Source organism: Triticum aestivum, chromosome 2B (assembly GCF_018294505.1).
Source record: "Triticum aestivum cultivar Chinese Spring chromosome 2B, IWGSC CS RefSeq v2.1, whole genome shotgun sequence".
NCBI lineage: Eukaryota > Viridiplantae > Streptophyta > Magnoliopsida > Poales > Poaceae > Triticum > Triticum aestivum.
In genome coordinates this window covers 153,176,262-153,185,835 of record NC_057798.1, presented here as the reverse complement: position 1 = coordinate 153,185,835, position 9,574 = coordinate 153,176,262, and the positions used below count along the sequence as shown (strand labels likewise).

The 9,574-nt window shown below is 45.5% G+C and overlaps 1 long non-coding RNA gene across 2 annotated transcripts; it reads left to right on the top strand.

Moving 5' to 3' along the window:
• The first annotated feature begins 1,899 nt into the window (after positions 1 to 1,899).
• LOC123044023 (uncharacterized) lies at positions 1,900 to 9,281 on the top strand. 2 transcript variants are annotated; one of them, XR_006419787.1, is made up of 6 exons: positions 1,900 to 2,215; positions 3,000 to 3,122; positions 3,249 to 3,320; positions 3,393 to 3,465; positions 3,556 to 4,036; positions 4,291 to 9,281. It is a non-coding gene; the product is annotated as an uncharacterized lncRNA (long non-coding RNA). The 2 variants fall into 2 exon arrangements; XR_006419786.1 differs by having other exon boundaries at positions 3,389 to 3,465.
• Positions 9,282 to 9,574: the final 293 nt, after the last annotated feature.

The following is a 9,574-nucleotide window of genomic DNA, read 5'->3' as shown; positions in this document are numbered from 1 at the left end:
ATATAGGAAAATGGGTTGGTACTCCTAGGAGTACATACTCCCACCAACACCCATCATCGTTGCAACCATTTACCCCGCTAACTACAAAAAAAAAAAGGTAACTAACTCCGGATAAAGCCTTTGGATTCGAAAATTAGTTGAACTGATTCCTTTTTTTCAGCTCTTGTAGGCGTGTCTTCCATGGATTCCATTTGAAACAACCTTCTCATCTCTTGCCAGCACACACGAACATAAAAAAAAAAGAGCATCGGCTCACCTCCTCCGCCGCTGACCGACCGCCAGACTTGGTAGACATGGCCGACGATGATCCCCGTGCTTCTTCCCTGTGGGAGGCTTCAACCAGCACGTCCATCAATCGGAGGAAGATTGATTCATCATCTCTAGTTTGCGAGGGTACGTGCAATTGGTGTTCCCGATTTTTCTGTCCGGCTACCACAACCGTGTGTATGTTTCCGCTGATCTCTCGATCCATTCCTTTTCAGTATGTCATCGTCGGAGAAGAAAATAGGATGAGGATGATTGATCGGCCAAGTCTACTAGTACTAGGTAAGGTGTCGTTCCAGTCAAATTGATGCATTCATCTTTTGTTAGTTTTGTTCCAGGCTGCATTTGTTAGTCAGATCGAGCACCCAAGGAGTCAAGATCTTGTTAACTTACTAATAATTTCTATATACCTGCAGTGTTATGGCCTATGGTGCAGGGCAAAGACGACAAGGACGACACGCGGCGGCGACGTGGCCATGATGAAGCTACTTCGTCCGGCTACTCCATGGCCGGCGTGTCTGCTGTCCTCTCAATCTGTCACACGTACGTCCCGGTGCATGCATGGTGTCAGGCCGAAGAGCACACAAATCTACATCTAGGCCCTGGCCACTAGCAACCGCTGATGCACTTAGCCACTTACCCAATGTATTCATATTGTACGCATATAATAAAGTGGCTAGTACGTCGACGTAGAAATAGTTAGGAGCTTGCTTTGCACTCACACAATCGAGTCATGATTGTTACTGATGATCAAAATTTTATGTATTTTTTATGCCTAATGGGTTTACTACTTCTTCTTGGGTTGTATATAAAGCTTCCAAAAAAAAATCAGTATATAATCCTCCAGAATAAATCAGTATATAGTCCTCCTAAAAATGAGTATATACACTTTGTAACGCAGCATATACCCCATCAAAAAATATAGTATAACGCTGTAGAAATAAGACATACTCCTTTTGTAGTTGCATATACCCAATCACAAAAATACACTGAAACAATTAGTAATACATACTCCTTTTCTATTTTGGAAATGAACGTCCATTTCCCTCTTCAGCAAGTGCTTTATTTTTCTATGGGTAGCCTTGTGTTTTTACTGCCATACGACGACATTACAAAATGTATTACACCCATTATTCATCTAGTTTTTAAAATACTCTTTTATGCATACTTTGAATTTATCACTCATTTCGGCGACCAGCCCGCTCTCTGATTGCAGCTACTCGACTCTCACATAAAGCCAGTATATACTCACGTAAAAAAAAGCAGTATCGACTCCCTTACAGAAAAAAAAGTATATACTCCCCTAACAAAAAAGGTAGTATATGCTCCATTACCAAAAAGGCAGTATATACTCATACACAAAAGGTGGTATATATTGTCTTCCCAAAGAAGTAGTATATATCTTTTTCCTTGCGTTAAAGAAGTAGTATAACCAGAACAGATAGTTCATACTTGTGTGCAGAAAAAAGTAGTATCTAAACTCCTAATGTCTCAGTTGGTAGGTCGCGTTCCGGGTTTTATTTTCGTCCCACCACTTTCGTCCGGTTTTATTTCGCTGGTTTTTTTTCGTCTCCCTTCTCCCACCCCACGCATGCAGCCCAAAAAAAAGACGCCGCAAAAAAAAACCAAAGCCTATCGATCCCCTCGAGGACACAACGCCGCCCTCGTGCGATCTCGAGGTCACAGCGCCGCCTCCCCTCGATCGCCAACTCCGACGTACGATCTTGCCGCCGCTGACCTCCCAGAGGAGACGTCGCCCGCGGACGTCCGGGATCGCCGCCGCGGACTTAAGGGATCAACGTCGTCGACCTCCCAGAGGAGACGCCGCCGCCGCCGACCTCTGAAGGGAGATGCCGCCGCCACCTCCGCTAAACCCTAGGCATCCACCACCGTGATCCCGCCGTAGGGTTCCGCCTGCGTTCACCACCATGCGATCGACTTCCTCCCTCAGGTTCATCTTCCCTCTTTTCTCTGTTTGGATCAAGACGGAGAGAATCAGATCTGAGACGGAGAGAATCAGATCAGGATAGAGAGACGGAGATGAGGATTGAGGCCATGTGATCCCTTGCTAAAATTGAGAGGGAGGGAGGGAGGGAAAGGGTATCCTTGTGCTCGGCTGTGCGGACCTCGTTCAGTTCATGATGCATTGCCTCGTTCAGTTTCTGCTATGTTCTTAAACCGTTCTTCTTTTCATGTACTAATGTACGTCCTGCTAGGAGTAGTACCACCGTAATCTTCTTTCTATGTACTCCAAAATCTGAAAGAGGATGTCAATTATGTGATCGGAAAGATACCACCTATATAAAAATAAAAGTAACCAGTCGTCATCACTCCAAGGTATTCAAGTAAGAAAGCATGCGTTTGTTGAGTTATGCAAGGCCATGCTTCCGTGTTTTGTGTGGATGCTGGAACGCACAGGCATCTTATCTTCTTGCCCCTTTATACCAAATTTTGGTATTTTTATCTTTTTAACTGACAGAACCACTCTATATTTGTCGGCATGGAAATTGGAATAGACATTGTAGATCCAGTGTGAGAATATCATAGCTGCGCTAAGTAAATGTACTATTGTTCAGAATGATAGTCTCACTATTTTTTTTAAAGTTAGGATGGTTTGCCTTACTAATTGTACAGTTTTAATTTTGTTGTTGTTGTTAAATTTGCTCTCTGCCATATTATTCTATTTTTGAGAGTTCATGAAGTCATTCTGAAATTTTATTTTTCATGTTGCTCAGCTCCTTTTCTCTACGCTCTGTCAGGCTGCAACAGCCTAAGTTTCTATTTTCTATCTTGGCTCCAATGGCAGTAGTAGGATGCTCATTGGCAACCCAAGGTGTGTATGCCCCTACTTCCCCAAGGTACTCAAGCCCCATGCCTGGGCTGACTTCAGCCACTGGACAATAGTTCCGCCTTGATTTGTTCCATATATGTGTTGCAGTATCAATGCATTTTCCATTCAACTTTCTAAAGATTTTTGTTCACAGATGTATGCTGCTGTGAGGCATGTAGCACCACTTCTCCTGACTGCTATAATCAGTGGAAGATCTCATGACATGGTATGTGGTTCATGTTTTCTGTGCCTCTTGATATTTGACTTTGTGAAACTAACCGAATTGTACTAAAGATAGGCGTCATGGTCTCATGGAATGGACATCATGGGGCTTATTAGGAACTCTGAGTTCAGGGGCACCATGCCGAAAGGTGAAGCAACTTTTGGTATTTTGTTATAGCACGATTTGTCTTCTGTTTCCTAAACTTGATCGCTCACTTGCTTTCTTTCACATGGTAAAGAGGTCAATCTCTTCCAATACACAATCGCTGAGGTATGTATCAATGTCTAAAGGTTAAAAAAGACCCAGGTTACACCATATGGTTTAGGTTGCTCACCTTGGTGGCTGACTAGGCGTTCAAAAATCTTAGTGAGAGTATAAAGGACATTGTTGATGGTGCAATAATGGAACACAACAAGTTGTGTGTGTGTGTGTGTGTGTGTGTGTGTGTGTGTGTGTGTGTGTGTGTGTGTGTGTCGCACGACCTGGGAGTCTACATCTAAGAGTTCCTTTCAATTTTCTATCAGAAACATTTCTTTATAAAAGTTCTGTTGGACACTTATCTTCTCTTTACTTATCGTTTCGTGGGACTACGAAAAAGTTCATCTGTGTGTAACTACAGGGTTCTCGAAGTCCGCCCTCTCATTGACAGGGTGAAAGTTGTGGAATTTTTGCTTTAACTGCTGGAGTAAGATGACAGGACATACAAAGGTGCATTCAAGGTAAGCTCCAGTGAAATTAGGTGTTCATAAGACAATTCTTTCAAGTTGCGACCTACATTGTGGTGTCTCCGTTCATCAAGTTCTGAGCACCAGCTCCAGTGAAATTAGGTGTTCATCCAGCCATACTCCTAGGTGGCTTTCTTTGGTGTGCTTATTATTGTGTAGTTAGTGGTTATGCACATGCCTCATCATCTGATATTTCTGCAGTAGTTACTGAAAGCAATCTGAGGACAAAGCTTTGATTGTTGTTGTAGTTGAAGATTCAAAGTTGCAAGGCAAGCACAGTTAACAGGGATAAGAAACTATAGAAGATTTATCAAACCAGATATGGGCTTGCTTATGCACTGAATCATTGTGGAGGATCTCAGGTAATTAGGCCATACACCCAAAATTAAATTTTACTTGCTTTTAAATGTTTAGGGGGCAGATGATGTTTCATATGCTAGACTGAAGTACGCACCTTTTAAGAGTATCACTGATACTCCAGTCACCCATAAAAATGGAAGTACTGGAAATTAGTTTGTAAGGAAAATAACTAAATAGTGAGTCCGAGCAAACCTACTGCCTAGATTACATGAGATCATTTTAGCTGTAAGTGTTTCTTTTATCTTTTTTTACATTCTGGTAAACATGTGGGTGAATAACTGTTAGAAATTGTTCTGTATGTACACGTGCATTCTACTAGAACTGATGCTTGAAAGAATAAAAAGTTCTATAATATTTGTAAGCCAAGCAGTGGAAAAGCTCACTCCTCACAGTAGATTACCATCGTCTACGTATCTGCTTTGTCCAAGCAGAGTCCACAGGTTTACTCATGTCATCTGTTTTTTGTTGTTTGAGGGAAGGTTTGTTAGGAAGCCCATCTCTTCTGCAGCAAGCCCTGCAGAAAGAGAGCTAGATATAATGGTACTTGCTAGCCTTTTAATGGACACTTCCTTTTGGCCTTTTTTTAGTTTCTCTAATTAGGTAAAATACTTCAATGACTGAGAATTTTTTATTCCCTCCCTTTTTCATTGTCTTTTTGAGTTTTGCTTTGTGGTGAGAGGAGGATAGAGATACCCAATTGCCGTGGGGATCAGAGATTAGGTGAGGTCACATTGTTTGTCTCGGCTTTACAATGTGAGGTAAAGGAAGAAAATAAAGTAATGTTAGAATATTACAATCATATATCTAGACATATCTCTACTCCTAATGGACCAGTTGGAAAATAAAAGCCGGGAGAAGTATGAATCCGAACACGACCCCCTCCGTCCTCCTCCCGCGACGCGCGTCACGGGAGAAATCCTAGCGCCGCTGCCGCCGGGACCCCCTCCTCCTCCCCTTCTCCCCTCCCCTGCCGCCGCCTGCGAGCAAGGCCGGGCAAAGCCCGGTCAGCTCTGGCGGTGTGTGTGTGTGTGGGGGGGGGGGGGGTCTTCCCTTCACCGTGTGGCCACGTGTGGCGCAGGATGCCGTGGCCGGTGAAGGCGCGGTGCAAGCAGGGGGCACGGCGGCGTGGCATCTGAGTCTGGGGCGGCGATGCCTGGCCAGGTGCTCGTGCGGGTGGCTCTACGGCGGGGGTGGCTGCGATGTTGCCGGCGGCTGCGTTTGTGCGCGCCCAGATCTGGCAGCGGCTGCGCCCGCGGCTTGCGCTGGCTCAGCTGTTGCCTGGGTGGCTCGGCACGTGCGGGAGCTCGGCGGGCGGCGGCTTGGGTCGCCGCTGCACCTCGCCGTCCGGCTGTGTGGTTACTGGTGGTGGATAGCGGTCGTTGGTGACATTCATCTTGTCCAGCCATGGCGCAGGTCTGAGTGTGAGGCCAATCCAGCCCCTGCTAAGCTTGAACATGTCGCGACATAGGGCTGGACCTTTCCCAGTGATGGCCACAGTTGAGGGATGGATCCGACGCCGGGAGGGCCACGGAACCATCCTTGCCTCCTGTTAGGTGGCGCACCGGGGAGCTCGTCCTTGCACGGCCTGGCAAGCCGGGGCGGTGGCGGCCGAGTACGGCCGGCCCGGGGGTGGGCCTCGGACCTAGGGACCATCCAAGGGCAGGGAAGGAGGTGCCTTCCCGCCCGTCTCTTTGCCTTTCATGGCTGCAAGCTTCGGTAGGGGATGGTGTCGGGACCATTGGTGTTGGGGCGGTGGCCCTGGAGGTGGGAGGCGTGGGCTCATGGGCGGAGCTCACGGCTCGGGTGTGAGCTAGCTGCCGTGACCGTGCGGGGGGTGTGGTGGTCAGGGTGCGACAACCGGAGGGGTAGGTCCGGCGGGCCTGGTTTGTTGTGCGTCGCCTCTGGGGCTGTGAGGACTTCCCGGGGTGAAAACCTGCTTTGGCTCTGCCAAGCCGACGGTGACGTCGCCTATGATTACAACAGTTACAGTAGCTAACTATTTAAAATGCCCGTGGCAACGCACGGGCATTCTACTAGGAAACTTGTTACAGTAGCTAACTACCCCATGATTACAACAGTAAATATTGATAGGAGTACAAGCATTGGAGGAGTACTCAGTACTCACCATGTTCGACAAAGTCGTGGTGGTGGTGGTGGTTGAGGAAGTCGTAGGTAACGGCGGCATCATGACGGAGCAGGGACCATCTTCTCCTCGATTTAAGAATAACAAGACTTTCAGCTCATTCAAATTGTTGTAGGGCACATGCATATACTGTCTTTGAAGTACCAAGAAAACAGGATAACACATTGGAAACAAACATCTATGTAGCAATCGCTTATTCAGGTGCAGAGTAAAAAGCCAATACACAATAACGAACGGTGGTTTGATTAAAGATTAGTCGTCTGGAAAAATATACCTTGCCGTCGCTCAAGTTTTGCTTGGAGGTGGGTACGGTGGCCAAATGTGTTGAGAATCCACCCAAGTAATCGGCCTGACGATGCGGTGCTTAGAGGGGAGGGAGTAGATCTTGCAGGCGAAATTGTCCATAGGCTTGAGGCGGCCGTGTCCCCGTGACAAGTCGGTCGGCTGTGTCCCCATTTATATGATCACGTAAATCACTGGTTGGTATTCTAAAGATATTAACTTCGACATGCAAATCATCGGTTGGTATTTCAACGAGTCCGGACAGTTGAATACTTGATCATCATTACTTGTATTATTTCTTTGTAATAACATCAAAGATAATGATCAGTGATAGTGTATTCATCTACCTAATTGCTTTATCAGTTTGCACGGTGAGTATTTTATAATGCATATTCTTACATATTGCACATAATAGCCTCATGCTAACAACATATATTGCTCGTGTGGGATAGTTACAATCTTTGTACACTTGCTTAAATACCATGTGAATTACGCCAAAGACAACATATCTAAGTTATACATGAATTTCTTAAGCGTGTCAAAGTAGATATGTTACATTACTTAGCTGAATCATTGTTTTCTATACTTTATACAAGCACGGCCTGTTATAACATTTTGGCCATCGTGAGTGGCCCAAATTTTGGGGAGCCTGAGCTGGTTGCATGGTTAGATTTTGCGGAGTCTATTGGGCGCCACTTGGATGTATGAGTGACAGACACCGTGGGAATGAAGCTAAAGACAACTTTCCTGATATTGTTAAAGAATTTCTTAAGTGCATCATCTAGATATTGATAATTTTGTAATAGATGTTTAGATGGAACATCGCTCAGTTTGTTACATGGACATGTCGTTAGTCTTTCTTTTTGTTATCAATTTTCATTGCAAAATGGACTTCAATTGTTCAGTAATTGCGTTTGTGTTATATTGTTTGTGCATGTGAAATTTAACATGTAACTCTTCTAAACTTTTTCAAGAGCCCGTGACAACGCACGGGCATCTTCACGCTCACACCCAAGTTCAATCATCTACACATGGAGTAGTGCAAGTGAGTGGTCTTTACCATGCCCGAATCGACAAGAGGTAGTGGCATCAGGAGCTGCATCGTCCAGGAGCAGCAGCAGCCTTTCCAATCGCTCCTTGCGCCTTGCCTTTCCAATCTACTCACGCGGCAGAGAGCAGTTCTTGGCCACAGTACATCTGCATCCCTGTTCCATCCAGAGCAACAATCACAATCAGCTCTAGAATCTCTCCTTGCCTTTCCCCAAATCATAGGCTCCAAAGATTGGAAAGATGTGGGGAAAATTAAGGATGCAAACCTTGCAGGTCGAGCGTGGGGAGCTCGACTTCGGGGGCGACCTAGGAGCAGGTGACGACGAACTCGTCGAAGCGATGGAGGACCAGCAGCGTTTGGGATGGCAGCGTCCAACACGACGCTCCTCCTTGCAGGTCGATGGCGACGAGGAGCGCCAGCGTCCGTCGCCGCCGTCGTCCAGCAGAACAAGGCCGCCGTGCCCGCGCTCGTCAGGCTCCAACTCGACCTCACTAAAACAACCAACTTTGGCTCGACCGTGATGCAGAGGATGCGGGCGAGAGGAAGAGGCGACGCGGACGAGAATGTGAGGAGGCGACGCTTGGGGAGAAGGGCGGCGACGCGGCTGAGTCGCCAGCACAGCTGAGGGGGAGGTGCACCGCCGACGCAGGTGAGGGGGAGGCGCGTCGCCGCCGTGGGCTAGGGATTTAGGGGAGTGGGTGAGCGAGGAGAATGAGCGTGAAGATGGGACTGAGCGAGTGGGTGAGTGAGTGAGTAAGCGAGGGGTAAAGCTGGAAACCACAGGAAGTAACTTTTTCGAGAAATGTACTACAAGAACCATCAATATTCAAAATACAAGCATTTATTTTTATTATCACTATTTTAAAATAATACTAATTTAGGAAATTGCAGGATGTGTCTGGCTATTATTATTTTTATACTCTGGTGGAATGGTAAAGAATTACTTCGTCCGGTTAGTACCATGAGTATTTTCCGTTGCACATTTTAAGACCTTCAACATGAAGTATTCTTGTTACACGTTGCTTGTGTAAGATGTGTATAAGCTGAGGAAGAATGCTTTATTATATTTGCTCAAATATTGTGCGAATGAAACTGAAGACAACATTCTTGATATTGTGTGAGAATTTCTTAAGCATAACAACTAGATATTAATTTGTAATAGAATTTTAGTTGGATCATCACTATATGTAGATATCATTAATTTATCATTTTTTATCAATCTACATTGTAAGTGAATTGGACTTCAATAAATACCCAACTTTGCCCGTGCTATCTTGTCTCTACATGTAAAATTTGACATGCATTATGTTTACATAATTCTAGCAAAATATTTTCGTAGCAAATGGCAAGGCACCCACATTCCCGTGATATCTTATCTCTACATGTGAAATTAAACACGCATTATGTTTATACAACTCAACATAAATATTTCAAAAGCCCGTGGCAACGCACGGGCATTATACTAGTATATATAAAGAGTGAGTATGGTAGATATGTATCGGTCCTTACAAAAAAAGTCAACCACTGTGATTGTTTACTTGCACCGAACAGACCTTATCTGTATACTAGGATCCTTGAATCTCTCAATCTGTTGATGCACATGCATGCATGCATGCATCGGCCGGTGGAGCAATTAGCGACTAGATCTAATAACTGCCACCCTGGTTAGTTCACGGGAGTACATACTCCCGGGAGT